Genomic DNA, 10,137 nt, shown 5'->3' with positions numbered 1-10,137 from the left:
TGTGCCAGAGATCTGTGTCAGCTGATCCCTGCAACCGTGCACTGAAGTTTTAGCTCTAATAAACTAAGCTGAAACCATTAAATAACCAACCAGCCTGTGCCAGAGATCTGTGTCAGCTGATCCCTGCGAACGTGGACTGAAGTCTTAGATCAAATAAACAAAGCTGAAACCATTAAATAACTAACCAGCCTGTGCCAGCGATCTGTGTCAGCGGATCCCTGCGACCGTGCACTGAAGTTTTAGATAAAATAAACTAAGTTGAAACCATTAAAGAACTAACCAGCCTGTGCAAGGGATCTGTGTCAGCTGATCCCTGCAACCGCGCACTGAAGTTTTAGATTAAATAAACTAAGCTGAAACCATTAAATAACTAACCAGCCTGTGCCAGCGATCTGTGTCAGCGGATCCCTGCGACCGTGCACTGAAGTTTTAGATAAAATAAACTAAGTTGAAACCATTAAATAACTAACCAGCCTGTGCCAGGGATCTGTGTCAGCTGATCCCTGCAACCGTGCACTGAAGTTTTAGATAAAATAAACCAAACCGAAACCATTAAATAACTAACCAGCCTGTGCCAGCGATCTGTGTCAGCTGATTCCTGCAACCGTGCACTGAAGTTTTAGATAAACTAAGCTGAAACCATTAAATAACTAGCCAGCCTGTGCCAGGGATCTGTGTCAGCTGATCTTTGCGAACGTGCACTGAAGTCTTAGATCAAATAAACTAAGCTGAAACCACTAAATAACTAACCAGCGATCTGTGTCAGCTGATCCCTGCGACCGTGGACTGAAGTTTTAGATAAAATAAACTAAGCTGAAACCATTAAATAACTAACCAGCGATCTGTGTCAGCGGATCCCTGCGACCGTGCACTGAAGTCTTAGATCAAATAAACTAACCTGAAACCATTAAATAACCAACCAGCCGGTGCGAGCGATCTGTGTAAGCTGATCCCTGCAGCTGTGCACTGAAGTTTTAGATCAAATAAACTAAGCTGAAACCATTAAATAACCAACCAGGCTGTGCCAGAGATCTGTGTCAGCTGATCCCTGCAACTGTGCACTGAAGTTTTACAGAAAATAAAGTAAGCTGAAACAATTAAATAACTAACCAGCCTGTGCCAGGGATCTGTGTCAGCTGATCTTTGCGACCATGCACTGAAGTTTTAGATCAAATAAACTAAGTTGAAACCATTAAATAACCAACCAGGCTGTGCCAGAGATCTGTGTCAGCTGATCACTGCGACCGTGCACTGAAGTTTTAGATCAAATAAACTAAGCTGAAACCACTAAATAACTAACCAGCCTGTGCCAGCGATCTGTGTCAGCTGATCCCTGCAACCGTGCACTGAAGTTTTAGAGAAAATAAACTAAGTTGAAACCATTAAATAACTAACCAGCGTGTGTCAGGGATCTGTGTCAGCTGATCTTTGCAACCGTGCACTGAAGTTTTAGATAAACTAAGCTGAAACCATTAAATAACTAACCAGCCTGTGCCAGCGATCTGTGTCAGCTGATCCCTGCAACCGTGCACTGAAGTTTTAGATAAAATAAACCAAACCGAAACCATTAAATAACTAACCAGCCTGTGCCAGCGATCTGTGTCAGCTGATTCCTGCAACCGTGCACTGAAGTTTTAGATAAACTAAGCTGAAACCATTAAATAACTAGCCAGCCTGTGCCAGGGATCTGTGTCAGCTGATCCCTGCAACCGTGCACTGAAGTTTTAGATAAACTAAGCTGAAACCATTAAATAACTAACCAGCCTGTACCAGCGATCTGTTTCAGCTGATCCCTGCAACCGTGCACTGAAGTTTTAGATAAACTAAGCTGAAACCATTAAATAACTAACCAGCCTGTGCCAGCGATCTGTGTCAGCTGATCCCTGCAACCGTGCACTGAAGTTTTATATAAAAAAAACCAAACCGAAACCATTAAATAACTAACCAGCCTGTACCAGCGATCTGTTTCAGCTGATCCCTGCAACCGTGCACTGAAGTTTTAGATAAACTAAGCTGAAACCATTAAATAACTAACCAGCCTGTGCCAGCGATCTGTGTCAGCTGATCCCTGCAACCGTGCACTGAAGTTTTAGATAAACTAAGTTGAAACCATTAAATAACTAACCAGCCTGTGCCAGAGATCTGTGTCAGCTGATCCCTGCGACCGTGCACTGAAGTTTAAGATAAAATAAACTAAGCTGAAACCACTAAATAACTAACCAGCCTGTGCCAGCGATCTGTGTCAGCTGATCCCTGCAACCGTGCACTGAAGTTTTAGATAAACTAAGTTGAAACCATTAAATAACTAACCAGCCTGTGCCAGCGATCTGTGTCAGCTGATCCCTGCAACCGTGCACTGAAGTTTTACAGAAAATAAACTAAGTTGAAACCATTAAATAACTAACCAGCCTGTGCCAGCGGTCTGTGTTAGCTGATCCCTGCAACTGTGCACTGAAGTTTTACAGAAAATAAACTAAGCTGAAACCATTAAATAACTAACCAGCCTGTGCCAGCGATCTGTGTCAGCTGATCCCTGCAACCGTGCACTGAAGTTTTAGAGAAAATAAACTAAGTTGAAACCATTAAATAACTAACCAGCCTGTGCCAGGGATCTGTTTCATCTGATCCCTGCAACCGTGCACTGAAGTTTTAGATAAACTAAACTGAAACCATTAAATAACTAACCAGCCTGTGCCAGGGATCTGTGTCAGCTGATCCCTGCAACTGTGCACTGAAGTTTTAGATAAACTAAGTTGAAACCATTAAATAACTAACCAGCGTGTGCCAGGGATCTGTGTCAGCTGATCCCTGCAACTGTGCACTGAAGTTTTAGATAAAATAAACCAAACCGAAACCATTAAATAACTAACCAGCGTGTGTCAGGGATCTGTGTTAGCTGATCCCTGCGACCATGCACTGAAGTCTTAGATCAAATAAACTAACCTGAAACCATTTAAATAACTAACCAGCCTGTGACAGCGATCTGTGTAAGCTGATCCCTGCAAGCGTGCACTGAAGTTTTAGATCAAATAAACTAAGTTGAAACCATTAAATAACTAACCAGCCTGTGCCAGCGATCTGTGTCAGCGGATCCCTGCGACCGTGCACTGAAGTTTTAGATAAACTAAGCTGAAACCATTAAATAACTAACCAGCCTGTGCCAGCGATCTTTGTCAGCTGATCCCTGCGAACGTGGACTGAAGTTTTAGATCAAATAAACAAAGCTGAAACCATTAAATAACTAACCAGCGATCTTTGTCAGCTGATCCCTGCGAACGTGGACTGAAGTTTTAGATCAAATAAACTAAGCTGAAACCATTAAATAACTAACCAGCGTGTGTCAGGAATCTGTGTTAGCTGATCCCTGCGACTGTGCACTGAAGTTTTAGATAAAATTAACTAAGTTGAAACCATTAAATAACTAACCAGCGTGTGTCAGGAATCTGTGTTAGCTGATCCCTGCAACCGTGCACTGAAGTTTTAGAGAAAATAAACTAAGTTAAAACCATTAAATAACTAACCAGCCTGTGCCAGGGATCTGTGTCAGCTGATCGCTGCAACCGTGCACTGAAGTTTTAGATAAACTAAGCTGAAACCATTAAATAACTAACCAGCCTGTGCCAGCGATATGTGTCAGCTGATCCCTGCGAACGTGGACTGAAGTTTTAGATCAAATAAACTAAGCTGAAACCATTAAATAACTAACCAGCCTGTGCCAGCGATCTGTGTCAGCGGATCCCTGCGACCGTGCACTGAAGTTTTAGATAAAATAAACTAAGTTGAAACCATTAAATAACTAACCAGGCTGTGCCAGAGATCTGTGTCAGCTGATCCCTGCGACCGTGCACTGAAGTTTTAGATAAACTAAGCTGAAACAATTAAATAACTAACCAGCCTGTACCAGCGATCTGTTTCAGCTGATCCCTGCAATCGTGCACTGAAGTTTTAGAGAAAATAAACTAAGTTGAAACCATTAAATAACTAACCAGCGTGTGTCAGGGATCTGTGTCAGCTGATCCCTGCAACCGCGCACTGAAGTTTTACAGAAAATAAAGTAAGCTGAAACAATTAAATAACTAACCAGCCTGTGCCAGGGATCTGTGTCAGCTGATCTTTGCGACCATGCACTGAAGTCTTAGATCAAATAAACTAAGCTGAAACCATTAAATAACCAACCAGGCTGTGCCAGAGATCTGTGTAAGCTGATCCCTGCAACCGTGCACTGAAGTTTTAGATCAAATAAACTAAGCTGAAACCATTAAATAACCAACCAGCCTGTGCCAGCGATCTGTGTCAGCTGATCCCTGCGAACGTGGACTGAAGTTGTAGATCAAATAAACAAAGCTGAAACCATTAAATAACTAACCAGCGATCTGTGTCAGCTGATCCCTGCAACCGTGCACTGAAGTTTTAGAGAAAATAAACTAAGTTGAAACCATTAAATAACTAACCAGCGTGTGTCAGGGATCTGTGTCAGCTGATCTTTGCGACCATGCACTGAAGTCTTAGATCAAATAAACGAACCTCAAACCATTAAATAACCAACCAGGCTGTGCCAGAGATCTGTGTCAGCTGATCCCTGCAACCGTGCACTGAAGTTTTAGATCAAATAAACTAAGCTGAAACCATTAAATAACCAACCAGCCTGTGCCAGAGATCTGTGTCAGCTGATCCCTGCAACCGTGCACTGAAGTTTTAGATCAAATAAACTAAGCTGAAACCATTAAATAACTAACCAGCGATCTGTGTCAGCTGATCCCTGCAACCGTGCACTGAAGTTTTACAGAAAATAAAGTAAGCTGAAACAATTAAATAACTAACCAGCCTGTGCCAGGGATCTGTGTCAGCTGATCTTTGCGACCATGCACTGAAGTCTTAGATCAAATAAACTAACCTGAAACCATTTAAATAACTAACCAGCCTGTGACAGCGATCTGTGTCAGCGGATCCCTGCAACCGTGCACTGAAGTTTTAGATAAACTTGGCTGAAACCATTAAATAACTAACCAGCCTGTACCAGCGATCTGTTTCAGCTGATCCCTGCAACCGTGCACTGAAGTTTTAGATAAACTAAGCTGAAACCATTAAATAACTAACCAGCCTGTGCCAGGAATCTTTGTCAACTGATCCCTGCAACCGTGCACTGAATTTTTAGAGAAAATAAACTAAGTTGAAACCATTAAATAACTAACCAGCGTGTGTCAGGGATCTGTGTCAGCTGATCCCTGCAAATGTGCACTGAAGTTTTACAGAAAATAAAGTAAGCTGAAACCATTAAATAACTAACCAGCCTGTGCCCGGGATCTGTGTCAGCTGATCTTTGCGACCATGCACTGAAGTCTTAGATCAAATAAACTAACCTGAAACCATTAAATAACTAACCAGCCTGTGCGAGCCATCTGTGTCAGCTGATCCCTGCAACCGTGCACTGAAGTTTTAGATCAAATAAACTAAGCTGAAACCATTAAATAACCAACCAGGCTGTGCCAGAGATCTGTGTCAGCTGATCCCTGCAACCGTGCACTGAAGTTTTAGATCAAATAAACTAAGCTGAAACCATTAAATAACCAACCAGCCTGTGCCAGAGATCTGTGTCAGCTGATCCCTGCGAACGTGCACTGAAGTTTTAGAGAAAATAAACTAAGTTGAAACCATTAAATAACTAACCAGCGTGTGTCAGGGATCTGTGTCAGCTGATCCCTGCAAGTGTGCACTGAAGTTTTAGATCAAATAAACTAACCTGAAACCATTAAATAACCAACCAGGCTGTGCCAGAGATCTGTGTCAGCTGATCCCTGCAACCGTGCACTGAAGTTTTAGCTCTAATAAACTAAGCTGAAACCATTAAATAACCAACCAGCCTGTGCCAGAGATCTGTGTCAGCTGATCCCTGCGAACGTGGACTGAAGTCTTAGATCAAATAAACAAAGCTGAAACCATTAAATAACTAACCAGCCTGTGCCAGCGATCTGTGTCAGCGGATCCCTGCGACCGTGCACTGAAGTTTTAGATAAGATAAACTAAGTTGAAACCATTAAAGAACTAACCAGCCTGTGCAAGGGATCTGTGTCAGCTGATCCCTGCAACCGCGCACTGAAGTTTTAGATTAAATAAACTAAGCTGAAACCATTAAATAACTAACCAGCCTGTGCCAGCGATCTGTGTCAGCGGATCCCTGCGACCGTGCACTGAAGTTTTAGATAAAATAAACTAAGTTGAAACCATTAAATAACTAACCAGCCTGTGCCAGGGATCTGTGTCAGCTGATCCCTGCAACCGTGCACTGAAGTTTTAGATAAAATAAACCAAACCGAAACCATTAAATAACTAACCAGCCTGTGCCAGCGATCTGTGTCAGCTGATTCCTGCAACCGTGCACTGAAGTTTTAGATAAACTAAGCTGAAACCATTAAATAACTAGCCAGCCTGTGCCAGGGATCTGTGTCAGCTGATCTTTGCGAACGTGCACTGAAGTCTTAGATCAAATAAACTAAGCTGAAACCACTAAATAACTAACCAGCGATCTGTGTCAGCTGATCCCTGCGACCGTGGACTGAAGTTTTAGATAAAATAAACTAAGCTGAAACCATTAAATAACTAACCAGCGATCTGTGTCAGCGGATCCCTGCGACCATGCACTGAAGTCTTAGATCAAATAAACTAACCTGAAACCATTAAATAACCAACCAGCCGGTGCGAGCGATCTGTGTCAGCTGATCCCTGCAGCTGTGCACTGAAGTTTTAGATCAAATAAACTAAGCTGAAACCATTAAATAACCAACCAGGCTGTGCCAGAGATCTGTGTCAGCTGATCCCTGCAACTGTGCACTGAAGTTTTACAGAAAATAAAGTAAGCTGAAACAATTAAATAACTAACCAGCCTGTGCCAGGGATCTGTGTCAGCTGATCTTTGCGACCATGCACTGAAGTTTTAGATCAAATAAACTAAGTTGAAACCATTAAATAACCAACCAGGCTGTGCCAGAGATCTGTGTCAGCTGATCACTGCGACCGTGCACTGAAGTTTTAGATCAAATAAACTAAGCTGAAACCACTAAATAACTAACCAGCCTGTGCCAGCGATCTGTGTCAGCTGATCCCTGCAACCGTGCACTGAAGTTTTAGAGAAAATAAACTAAGTTGAAACCATTAAATAACTAACCAGCGTGTGTCAGGGATCTGTGTCAGCTGATCTTTGCAACCGTGCACTGAAGTTTTAGATAAACTAAGCTGAAACCATTAAATAACTAACCAGCCTGTGCCAGCGATCTGTGTCAGCTGATCCCTGCAACCGTGCACTGAAGTTTTAGATAAAATAAACCAAACCGAAACCATTAAATAACTAACCAGCCTGTGCCAGCGATCTGTGTCAGCTGATTCCTGCAACCGTGCACTGAAGTTTTAGATAAACTAAGTTGAAACCATTAAATAACTAACCAGCCTGTGCCAGCGATCTGTTTCAGCTGATCTTTGCGAATGTGCACTGAAGTCTTAGATCAAAATAAACTAAGCTGAAACCACGAAATAACTAACCAGCCTGTGCCAGCGATCTGTGTCAGCTGATCCCTGCAACCGTGCACTGAAGTTTTAGATCAAATAAAGTAAGCTGAAACCATTAAATAACCAACCAGCCTGTGCCAGCGATCTGTGTCAGCTGATCCCTGCGACCGTGCACTGAAGTTTAAGATAAAATAAACTAAGCTGAATCCACTAAATAACTAACCAGCCTGTGCCATCGGTCTGTGTCAGCTGATCCCTGCAACCGTTGTGGGGATGAACAAAAAGTATTTTACCAGCATAATATAATCTGCAGTATGATCATTGCTTTAACAATGTAATAGATAGCTTTAAGATGGCCTTAAGATGTTTATGATGATGCTAACTTTGTATTTCAGGTGCAGTTATAACCATTTTATACATATTGCATATCTGTGCTTATTTGAGTTGATGTTCAGGTTCTTTAAAGGTCGTAAGCCTCACTGACGTGACTGTTCAGGTGATACATGCTGAGGGAAAACTAGAACATAGAAGGAATTGCAATACATGCTTACAAAACACTTATATCAGTTTATTTTATTATCTTTTATATGTTCATATTCTTGTATTAAGGTTTTAGTAGAGGTTCTTGGTTAAAACATTTATTTAGTAGAAGACATACACATAGTCTCAGTGAGCTTCTGGTCTGGTAAAAGGTCAGAAGTGCAACAGGTGAATTGAGAAAGAGCATTTGAGGACGAGACACAGACAGTAGGTGAAGAGGTGACACAAAGAGCATGTGAGGTCAACACACACACACACACACACACACACACTTTAAATTAGATTTATTTAGAGGAGAGGTTAGTTATGTTTGGCTGTAACTGCAAAATTGTCTTGGTAAAAGAGGAACCGTTTCTTGGTGTCTCGGCAAGAAAGAGGAACAAGACAAGAACTGAAAGGTAGACAGGAAGGGCTAGCCATGAAAATAGAAGATGATTTTCTAGGTGAAAAGTCATGATGATGTTGATCTGATCTATGTATAAAATGTATCTGTGACGCATGAAGGGGCGTCAGTAAATAAACCCTGATGTTATAAAATAATTGTTTGTGCTTTAGTAAGTCGAAGATCAATTGCTGTGTTCAGTGATCTTCCCACATGTGAATTAAAATCTTCGTTTGACTTCACCCGGCCGGACCAGTGTGGTTATTTTTCGATCACCTCTTGTACCCTTTCTCAAATCTTGAATCTTAACATTTGGGGGCTTCGTCCGGTGGTTGAGTAAGGGAAAAAAGTGGAGGTGTGAGCGGTGGTCCGAGGTGGTCAGACGGGCAGACATGAATTCCAGTGGTTGAAGTGAGTGGGCATAAGCCGGCTTATCCAAAAGGTAAGGCACTACCTGTTGAATTATTTCCAAAGTGTGCCAAATTGGACATGATAAAATTTAAGTCTACTCACTGAAGTTACTGGTGGATGTCTGTTTTGATTTTGATGAAAAATCTCATGAGTTGAAGCAGTTAGAGTTCTGCTAAAAAGAATGAAGAAATGAAAGCAGTAAAGTCTGCTAAAGCAGTTAGAGTCTGCCAGGAAAAGTTTAAATACTGGGTTGAAGTCCCAAAGAAATTGAGTTAGAGTCTCAAGTAGTTGGTAGGGAATTGGTTATTGTGTTGGTTAGAGTCCAAATTTGGTCATAAGAGTGGACCTGAGCGGTCATTTTGTGAGTTGGAGTCTCCATTTGACCACTAGGTTGCACCTGCTTCAGTTATACACTTGTTTCGGGTGTTGATTGTTGTTTCAAAGTATTATAAATTATTCTAGAACGGCAGTTCGAGTCTGCTAGGAAGCGCAGTGCTCAGAGGTAACGCTTGCCAATGCAAAGGACGCTTATGCATTGTCCTCGAAGAGGGATAGTCAGTTGGTCACTGTGGAGCTTGGGGCACTCCAGAATAACTAGGAGTTAGAGTCTCCTTACCGTTTGCAACGGTATCTGCGCTTTTTTGGCCAGCAGAAGTGGACTTCGGGCGTGTAACTTTAACCTAAAACTTCAAAAAAGTTTGGGTTGGTTGACGCTTTTAAATTGAGTTAGGGATTTTAGAAATGAGGCCAGAAACAGTTAAAGTCTTGATACTGGTTAATTGATCGCAAAAAACTCAGGGAGTTTATCGGTTAAACTGTTATGTTAAATTTGTCGAAATTCGATAGGTGTTAAAAGGTTTAAAATCTGTGCAGTTGTAAATATAAGACGTCTCTGTAATAAAAAAGATCTCTGTGGGTCGAGTCAGCAATGCACTGACTGCCTGCTGCTATTCTTAGATGAAGAGTGTGTGTGCATGCAAATGAGGCAACTGATGCAGAGCGCATGAGAGGACTATGCTTTCGGTTTTGTGTGATCATTCAGCTCTATAACTATTGTTTGCAAATGTGGATAAATGTCTGCGATTAAAATACCGGCTTAGTAAATAATAACATTGTAAATATATGAATGGTGACAGCGTTTCAAAATAGAATATAAGAATTGTTTGTGTTTAAAACCAATGTTTAGGTAAGAAGATTTAAGGTGGATTTGAAGGCATAAACAAAAAATAAAAGGGTTACAGTCTGCAAGGGTTGTTAATTCATGAGCTGACTGGATGCAGAGTAAGTGGAGTGGTCATCCTGAG

This window comes from Astatotilapia calliptera, chromosome 3 (assembly GCF_964374335.1).
Source record: "Astatotilapia calliptera chromosome 3, fAstCal68.1, whole genome shotgun sequence".
NCBI classification, from domain to species: domain Eukaryota; kingdom Metazoa; phylum Chordata; class Actinopteri; order Cichliformes; family Cichlidae; genus Astatotilapia; species Astatotilapia calliptera.
The sequence above is the reverse complement of the archived record's forward strand: the minus strand, read 5'-3'. Positions refer to the sequence as shown.